The sequence below is a fragment of the Quercus robur genome, chromosome 4 (assembly GCF_932294415.1).
Source record: "Quercus robur chromosome 4, dhQueRobu3.1, whole genome shotgun sequence".
Classification (NCBI taxonomy): domain Eukaryota; kingdom Viridiplantae; phylum Streptophyta; class Magnoliopsida; order Fagales; family Fagaceae; genus Quercus; species Quercus robur.
This window is the reverse complement of record NC_065537.1, coordinates 51998600-52008888: the sequence shown is the minus strand read 5'-3', so window position 1 is coordinate 52008888 and position 10289 is coordinate 51998600. Positions and strand designations below refer to the sequence as shown.

The following is a 10289-nucleotide window of genomic DNA, read 5'->3' as shown; positions in this document are numbered from 1 at the left end:
AAAAAAAGACTAAAAATATCAAAATCTAAAATAGTAACATATCCTTGATAGTTGATATGATAGCCATTTATATACTGTTTTAGTCTTTTAGATACAGAAATCGAAGTATAGAACCCCCGTTTTTTCAAAAAATATATGGAACCCCCCTGTCTATGAAGTATGAACGCCAGTATTAATTCCAAGAGGGAAATAGAAAACAGTATAAAAATCTTAATCTTAAAATTTTTTATGACAGAGCAATTTTTAGAAATAAAAGTATAAAACTTTAAAAGCTAATAAAAGATTTGTGGCTGCTGGGATTCGAGCCCAGGTCTCCACGGCCACAACGTGGAATTCTTACCACTAAACTACAGCCACAGGTTGTTGATACCTTCACCATATAAATTTTAATTAATGAATAGTGTTCCCGTACATATTTTGGGCCATTCTAAAGTCAGTTGTGATCCTAGTGTGGGGCTAGAAATTTTCAGCTTATTCTGTATGACCAGGCACCACGTTGCCCAGATTGGACCATATTAGGGTAGGTATTGCGTGGTGGTGTGCAATTACCCTATCATTCCTCTCACAAAAATATTTTACTTCTTCACTTTTATACTTTTTGAATTCAAAGGTTAGGATTGAAAGTTGCATTTTTAACTGTCACTCTCAACCAAAGCAATTGCACATATTGCAATATACTAGCTAGCTATTGCAATTTACAACAAATATCAATCCAACTGAAACCTGAGTGTGCAACAGATACCCCCTTATGTTTTTCTTGTATGCAATGAAGTACTCACAACAAGTGGAACTTGTTGCATACAAGGAAAAATGATCTTATTTTCTCATTAAATATAGCAAAACATGAGACATTGTCTCACATACGAGTGCAAAAAAATATCTTCTCTAATGACTAATGAGAGGGGTATTAGAAATCGAATTAGTACTATTTAGTTGAAGTATTTACTTATTTGAACGTGAAGAAATTGTCCTTAGCGGAGCAATAAATATCTTAGGCACTCGTTGAATATAGCGGATGTCTCACAATTCATGTACCCCACAAGTACATGTAGTCTCACAAGCTATGAGACACCTTTTGAATATAGAGGGTGCACAAAATCTTCTATGAGGGAAGGATTTATTATTTTGTACAATGATTAAATACGACACTCCTCCCATATTGTCATAAATCTCATTAATATGAGACTAATCCAAGGGTATTAAGTGTAACGGTGATATGTAACACCACTCTCACATGGAGGTGAATTCCACACTTGTACGATCCATCTTTATGTGAAAAATGTGTTACATCTCTCTGTTATATAAAATAAAATTTCTTATATTACAAGATTGTTGTACACAACTTTAATACAACATACATCTCCAATTTTTATTTATATAATTTTTTTTTCCGTGTGGGGGAGCAAATCTGCAAAAGTCAATTACAATTTACAAAGAGAAGAAAGATGGGCTGGAACTATCTTCATAATATAGACCAAAAACCAAACTAAGAGTCCAGGAGTAACTGAGATAGAGACTTGTCCATTTGAGACACTGTCCCCGGCCCATTTGGCTATAGTTTACAAGAGAAGAAAGATGGACTAGAACCATCTTCATAATTTAGACCAAAAACCCAACTAGGAATAACAGAGACAGAGACTGGTCCACTTTAGAACATTGTCCCCGGCCCATTTGGCTATAATTTACAAGAGAAGAAAGATGGACTGGAACCATCTTCATAATTTAGACCAAAAACCTAGGTAAAAATGGCCCATTACCATCAATTTTCAAAATAATTTGCCCAGAAACACTGTTTCCAAACTATATAGCAATATACCACTTTTTTAGGTACTCGAGCTTGCCAAGCTCGAGTACCATGTTTTTTTAATCCATTATCGCCCCATATTCAAGGAGCCCTATAGTGGCGTTTTTAAGCCCTATAGTGACGTTTTCGGGCCAAAAAACGCCACTATAGGGATCCTTGAACCTGTTATGGGGACTTATAAAAAAAATTTTACAGGAAAACGCCGCTATAGGGCCCAAAAACGTCACTATAGGGCTTAAAAAACGCCACTATAGGGCCCCTTGAACCTGTTATGGGACTTATAAAAAATTTTGCAGGAAAACGCCGCTATAGGGCCCAACAACGTCACTATAGGGCTTAAAAACGCCACTATAGGGCCCCTTGAACCTGTTATGGGGACTAATAAAAAAATTTTTGCAGGAAAACGCCGCTATAGGGCCCGAAAACGTCACTATAGGGCTTAAAAACGCCACTATAGGGCTCCTTGAATATGGGGCGACAGTGGATTAAAAAAACATGGTACTCGAGCTCACCAAGCTCGAGTACCCAAAAAAGTGGTACATTGCTATATAGTTTGGAAACAGTGTTTCTGGGCAAATTATTTTGAAAATTGATGGTAATGGGCCATTTTTGCCCAAAAACCTAACTAAGAGTAACAGAGATAGTGACATGGTCCATTTGAGATATTGTCCACGGCCCATTTGGCTATGTACCAAAAAAAATTTATACATCTTGGTACATGCACAAAATTTCATCAAGAAAACCTATCTAACACTGAGTTTATATCTTGCACCGTTGATTGAATTTCCCTATGCAGTTCAGATAAATATCCACTACTCGAATAACATTGCTAGCATCAAACTTTTAAAAAATTACATATTTGTGTCTTGTTTCTATAGCCGAAGAAGAGCTGCTGATTTAGAATAAAAGAATTAAAAAAAAAAAAAAAGAAGAGCTGCTGATTTTTCTAGCTGTCACCTCCCTTTTCACTTAAGCATCCACTAGAGATCCATGATCATCCATGCCCCACCACTGCTGCGATTTCAACATCATTTCTAATTATTGCAGCATCAAAATTCTATTTCTACCACCCTCAGCGAGAGAGGAGGTCAGGGGACATTTTGTTTTGGCTTGAATTATTTCCCAGCCTTATGGTGCTCTCTATAGTTATTATTATTATTATTGTCTCTGCTTGCGATATGTGGTCTACACAATTAGACATATTATTCCAACTTTATTGAAATAAATTAAACTAACTTATTTAAACTATTGTTGGGGATGTTTTGCGACAAGGGGAAAAAAAATGCAAGAGTAGTCCAAATCTTCCATTGGTTTCTTTAAAAGTGATTATTTGTAAAGAGTATCAAGGCAAAAATTCCAATATTTAGTGAATAGAGGCTAATAATACTTTGACAATAGAGAAATCAAAATGCCAATAACAAAAATGCTGAAAAATGCATAAAAACAACCTTAGTTCGAAATTTCGACCCATAATAAGCCAAAAGAGGAAATTGAGAAAGGTCGTGAGGAAGAAAGGGAAGGTTTCTCTGTACCAATATTTTTATCTCCAAGCTTTAGAATTGTGAGAATCATTGCTAGATAAATGGGCTTTTGCTTTAAAGTTTCAATTGTATGGGGAAAATGTGGTTGGCCTGATTATGAGCTTTTATATTGTTTCCTTGCCATTGTAGGCTTTTAGCAGCTATATTTGGTGCCTACAATAGGCTACCTAATTAGTTTAGGGTTAGCTGTGTGTTTTTTGGTGGAAAAGAAAATATGGCAGCAAACTTGGGCAATTCACAACAAGAGCATAAAACTTTATTTGGGGTGGAAATTTTAGGTACAAGACCTCTTCCATAAGCCTGAGGTGCTACCAGCGTCCCTTGCCCAACCCAACTCATACTCTCCAAACCGCATTCCCTCAATTTCTCCAATATGTTACATGGGTTTGGCCCATGTTTAAAAGAATAAAATATATTACAATATATGAATTGAGCTTTTAACAAAATGTACAAAATGGGTATCAACAACTACACACACACATGCATACTAGCCTCTGAGCACGCGCGTGCTTAGTGGCTCTTCTATTTCTTTGGGTAACTATTAATAATTTGCATCTATTATAATTTAGAAATATATATTTTCATTTTTCAAAAAAATAAAAAGAATAAACTTTAGAGATAAGCAGTAACTGTAATTTCTTCTATGAACGTGAAAGGAAAAAAATTCTAAATTTTAAGAGTTATCTTTTTGAATTCAAAATGAAATTTATTATTTGACACTTATGACCCTATTTCTAAATGAAGTTACCCTTCATTAATGAGATTATTTTTAAACTACATAAAAGTAAACTTTGTTCAGAGGTTTGTAATTGATAACTAGACAAGGAGCCCCTCTTTCAGTTTCAACATTTTTTTGAACATAGAAGGCAACACAAGACCAAGGGGATTTGCTATTCCTAATTAATTTTTTAGCAAGCAAATCATGAATTTCCTTTTTACAAAATTCAACAATTTCAGCATTCATTTGAATGCGACAAGCTCTGGTAAGAATGTTCTTCTCATTAAAATCTTTAACATAAGGTAAATTAACAATATGCTTTTTCCTATGCCAAAAAGTGTTGGCAATATCAAAACAAACATCATTAATTAATACCTTATGAAAATTATCAATTTTGGATTGTAATAATTTATTGGAAAGTTGTTCAGCAATCTTCTTATATCTAACTTCTTGCTTAAGAAAATTTAGATGTTTGGTTTTAGCCTGAATCAGTTTTAAAGAATCATTAGTATCAATTTCAAATTTTGAAGCAAATTTAAATTTCACTCTCTGCCCAAAGGGGTCAGTAGTGATACTATTATGTTCAGTAAGAAATGGATAAAAAGAGTTTATGAAAAGGATGCCAAGAATCACTTTATCAGTCATCTTTTTAAGAAGAACAGAGGAAATTTTAAAACAAACATTCTCATGGCAAACATGAGCATTATTTATTTCATATTTGATTTTCATTTGAGTACCATTAGTAGAAAACAGTTTCTCAGTGGATTTTTCATAATATTTAGAATGAATTATTTCTTCTTGAATGCAATTCATATTAGCACCAAAGTCAGTTATGGCAATAACATTAAATTCATATTCATGGAAAACAACAATTTTAGTTTTTGAAAACCATTTTGGAGGAATCAATCTATTAATAAGACTGAGTCAATTAATATCAATAGGAGCAGATTAGAAAGAGGAGGTTGTTGACTGGGGCCGTCTTCATCTTTCTACTCATCAGGCTCCCTATCAGTTTGTTCATTATCAAGTTGTTTATCAATTTTTAAAAGTAACATTTCTTGTTTTAAGCCAAAGTTATCATTTTTAACATTTTTTAGCTCAATGATTTCTTTCTTAATAATAGTAATTTCATATTGTAAATCATTAACAGTAATCTCTCTGGACTTCTTTTTATTAAATCTTTCTAAAGTTTCATTAAGACTTATCTTTGATTTCATCTTTTTATCATTTTCATCCTTAAGGTCCGTTTGGGATTCGCTTATTTTATTGAAAATGAAAACTTTTTGCTGAAAGTACTGTAAAAAAAAGTAAAAGTTAGCTGAAATAGTACAGTGGGACCCATGAATAGTACCAAAAAATGCAGTGAGACCCTTAAATAATAGCAAAAATAAGCTAATAGTAAAATAAGTAGGCAAAAATAATTTTTACCAAATGGACACTTAATCGTGGTTTTCTTGAGCTTTTTAAGATATTCTTCTTTAAGCTCAGGATTATCAATTTGGCTTATCAAATTTATTAGCAAATTTTCTTATTCTTCTTCTTTGGTTAAAACATTAATTGTTTTGCGACCTTTGGATAGTGAAAGTTCAATTAGTGTATAAAACACTATGAACATTTAGACCCCCAATAAACAAATTACCAATTCAAGCTTAATATCAAACAATTAATGTGCGGAATATAAACATAAGCTAAACACAGAATTGATAAACAATCTAAACCAATAAAATCACATCCACAGTAGAAATTAAATGGCAAAGATTAAGGGAAGAGAGATGCAAACACAAGGACAACACAATGATGTGTTATCGAAGAGAAAACTGAAGCCCTCGGCATAAAACCTCTTCGCCACCCTCCAAGCGATAAATAATCCACTAAAGAATGTAGTTGGGATACATGAACAGTAAAAAACCCTCCAAGCCTAATCTACCTAATGTACCTAAGCCCTCCAAGCTCCTACTCCAACGAGGTTACGCCGAACCTATTTCTTCTTTAGCTTACTGGATTCCGCTACTTGACCATAGCATCAACCAATATGAAATTGGTCCCTTCTTAACTGCTTCCCAAACACCAAATGGTCTTCTCACAAATATGTGTATGGTGAGAAAAGGTTTTGGTAATGTACCTCTCAAGGATTTGACAATGGAGAGGAAGAGAGTAGAAGAATTTGAAAAGTCTCTATGTGAAGATTGTGAATGAATCAATCTTGTTTTTCTCTAGGGTTTCTCTCTCAAAATTCTTTCTAGAATCTCTCATATTTCGTGGGTATAAGGGTTTATATATAGTGGGGTGAGAAAGGAATGTGAAGAGTCAGTTTTTCCCAAACAGGATGGTCTAGCGACTTGGCCTCGCGACTGGATTGAGTCGCGAGTTCAAGTCGCGAGCTAACAACCTGGCCAGCCTGGGACTTTTGTCCTATAGTGCAACAGTTGGCATGACTCTTCAGCTCCCTTGCATGCTTCACACGTGTGCCAGCTTTGACGGCTTGCCAATCGCGAGTCAGCCGCAAGTCCCAGTCACGAGTCTTTGCATCTTTGCACAATCTTGAGCATTTCTTCACACTCTCTCACTCACTACCCTTACATGATTCTCACCTAAATACAGGGTTACTAATTGCTAAAATACAAGCAAATTTGGCACGGAATAAAGCCAACAAGATGGTTAATAAAATTCAACCTTACAGATAGAACATTAATAGTATTGCAACAAAAGTCTCTATAACCAATTTTAATATTAGCGGAATCAGAGGTTTCACTATTACAGGTCATTGTTCTTACCTAGTCAAAGGCAAAGCTTGAGCCTTAAGACCACCTAGACTAAAACTATAGAAAAAGTTGAACAAATGCTTTTTGATTTACAAAAGGTAAAAATTGAGCAAAATACTACTTCTACTAGTACTGCCCATGCTATTTCCAAGAAAAGAGAAGATGTTGTTTTTTTCGAAGATTCAGATTCTAACTCTTCATCCTTTGCTCCTAATTCTGAAAAATCTAAGAACTTTGATAAACTTGTTTTTGAATTACCTAAAGTTAAACGATTTGTCAGGAAACCCAATCTCATGTCTTTTACAAAAAATTGGTACTAAAAACCTACCCCTCGTGATATACAATTTGAAGAAAGATTTTTTCAAACTCAGTTTTCTATTTTTGCTGATAAACTCTATGAATGAAATATTGATGGTTTACCTGAACAAGAAATTATTAATAAAATGGGTCATATGTTTATGGTTGCTAATGCTTATATTATCAATCATAATCTTGACCATGTTGAGATTGTTGATCTCCTTACTACTGGTTTTTCTGGAACCATTTACGGTTGATGGGAAAAATATCTTACCGAAGATTCTAGAGAATCCATCAAAAAGGATTTATCCATTTTTGATGAAAGAAATTGTCAAGGTATCCCTAATAGAGTCAATACTTTAATCTATACTATTATTAAACATTTTGTTGGAACTCCTTCTAATATTTCTTCCTGTATTAGTGACTATTTAAACAATTTATGTTGTCCTACTATGTCTTATTACAAATGGTACCAAGATGTTTTTACTTTGTATTTCAAAGTAATGCTTCGGAAAGACTATTTGAAACCTCATTGGAAAGAGAAGTTTATTGCTGGTTTGCCTCCTCTTTTTGCTAATGAGGTAAAAGAAGAATTAACTGATAAAAATGGTACTATTAATTATGAATATATGGTGATATTTTTATCACTATTAAAAAACTTGGTATTAACATGTGTAATGATCAAAAAATGTTAAAACAACAGTTAAAAAATAGTAAAAAAGCTAAATATGAAATAGGTAATTTCAATGAACAATATGGTTTACCCCCTATTGCCCCTTCCAGGCAAAAAGGGAATAAAAACCATAATAAGGTCTATAAAGATTACAAATATAAAAGATATAAAAGATGTTTTACTAAACCTAATTATTTTTATGATAAGAAGAAAAATGTTTATAAGAAACATATATAATAAGCAGAAATCTAGTAAAGGAAACCTCTTATGATTAATGAAAGAAGACATTCTTTTGCTGGATCTATTGTTGCTGAAAATATTTCAAAATGAGATCAAGATCTCAATGATTTCTTATAAAAGAATTTTGAAAAACCTGATTTAAAGCTGAAAGGGGCTGCAAGTGATAACTCCCAAGTAAGCACTGCATATTATTCTACGAAAATGAAGCATCCTTCTAAACATGGCAAGCATGTCATTGAAGAAGAAGAAGAGACCGAATCCAGGTCTCCAACTACTTCTGATTTTCAAGCTTCTACTACTCCCGATTTTCAAACCCCTATTATTCATAGCCAACTAAGAGTTTTAAACAAAGCCTTTGTTATTGATATGGTAGCTTTATTTGATGAGTTTAAATCTGCAAAAAAACAAAGAAAAAAGAAAATCCTATATGATACTTATGAACAGAAAGAAAAAGATCATGTTAAAAGAAAATGGAAAGAAAAAATGCATGAATTGCATAAACATATTTTGTTTTTTTATTTCATTGAAAACTATTATGTTTCAAAAAATATTTCAAAAAACAATTTAAATATGGTAAAAAAAAATCAAATTTTATTAAAGAAGATAAAACTGTTGTTCGGTCCAGTCATCCACCCCTTGGCACGTTTATTATTAACTATAAAGGGATTGAGATAAAAGCCTCCCCTTTTAAAATTGTTGAAATAATTGATGTTAATATCTCTATTTCTATTGAAACAAAAAAGATTATTGAACAAAGTAACTTTGTTACAGCACATGCCGACAATTTTGCTAACCTACGATGAATAGTAAAAAATTGAATTTTACTATTCACTATTCACTATTTAAATAGTGTTTTATTTTGCCTATAAAGGGGGATGTCCCTTTCAGGTTGGGATATCACTCAATTTTCCTAGTTTCAAATTCCATATAGTTTCCAGATTGCTTCCTAAGTTTGTAACATTTTTCCATACCAGTTCAAAGCCTTGTATCTACTGTTATCTCCTGTAAGTGTTTTAATCTATTATTCCTTATTTGTTAAAATACCAACTGCTTTCTGTTTTTATTTTGAAACTTTCTTACTTTCAGCATTTTACTTCAAGTATTATACTTTCTTAATCTATTGTGCACTTCCGCCCCCTTATGGAATATATATATATATATATATATATAGAGAGAGAGAGAGAGAGAGAGAGAGAGAGAGAGAGAGAGAGAGAGAGAGAGAGATGAGTTCAAGTTACACCTGGTGTAACTTGACAAGAGTTACACCATTTGTAAACCGTAGATTTGTAATTGATCTAATGGTTAAAAAAATAGCATTAAATGCTAATTGATTTACACCTCATTTACTTAATTAATAGCAATTTTGTTTCTCTCTCCTTATTTATTATTTAAAACCTTTTACATATATTCCTTTTTTTTGCCAATGACTTTACAAATATATTTGCAATACTTTTTTTTTTTTTTTTTTTTTGTTGAGTTCGTACTCTTCTTTCTTCTTTCTTTTTTCTTTTTTTCTTCTTTTAAGCTGATCATACTCTTATAGTCTTATCAATTGTGAATATTTATCTTGTCTCCTTAAAAATAAATAAATGGCTAAGTGTTGTTTAATGAGGTTTTAAATAAATGGGGGAAACAAAGAAGAAGAAGTAATTACAACAAATGAAAATTAAGTACATAGTTCCTTTTGATTAAAAACTGTTTGCTTAAAATCTACGACTCTGTGGGAAAAGGCACTACTTCATTACCAATGAAGAGTTGCATCAAACTATATCACTATGTTACCTGGGATCCTCGTCCTTTGTCTAAGTCCTTATGAACATGATTACTGATAACACAAACACAAAATAAAATATGCTGAGGACCACCAAGCTTCATATCCTTATATTGGATCTGGAGGATTTGATATATATTTGATAACTGGAGGCATATATAATTTCCATGAAAAATCTAAACGTAACCAAAGCAGAAAACAAAAACAAAAAAAATGCCAATGAACTTTGGTCCAGTTGATAACATCCGTTTTTTTGTATAGTTTTTTTTTTTTTTTTTTTCAAGTATAGATATGCAAGTTCTTAAAAATGGCAGTATCCCTTTAATCAAGTGAAAAACAATAAATAAGGAGAAAGAGAAAATGGTAGTATTAATTATGAATGAGATGGAAACCAATAGCATTTAATGTTATTTTTTTAACCATTAGATCAATTACAAATCTACGGTCTACAAATGGTGTAAGTCTTGTCAAGTTACACTAGGT

General features: G+C 32.6%; 1 non-coding gene across 1 annotated transcript; it reads right to left on the bottom strand.

Moving 5' to 3' along the window:
* Positions 1 to 285: 285 nt before the first annotated feature.
* Positions 286 to 357, bottom strand: TRNAH-GUG (transfer RNA histidin (anticodon GUG)). The gene has a single exon. It is a non-coding gene; the product is annotated as a tRNA-His (tRNA).
* Between the last annotated feature and the right edge of the window lie 9932 nt (positions 358 to 10289).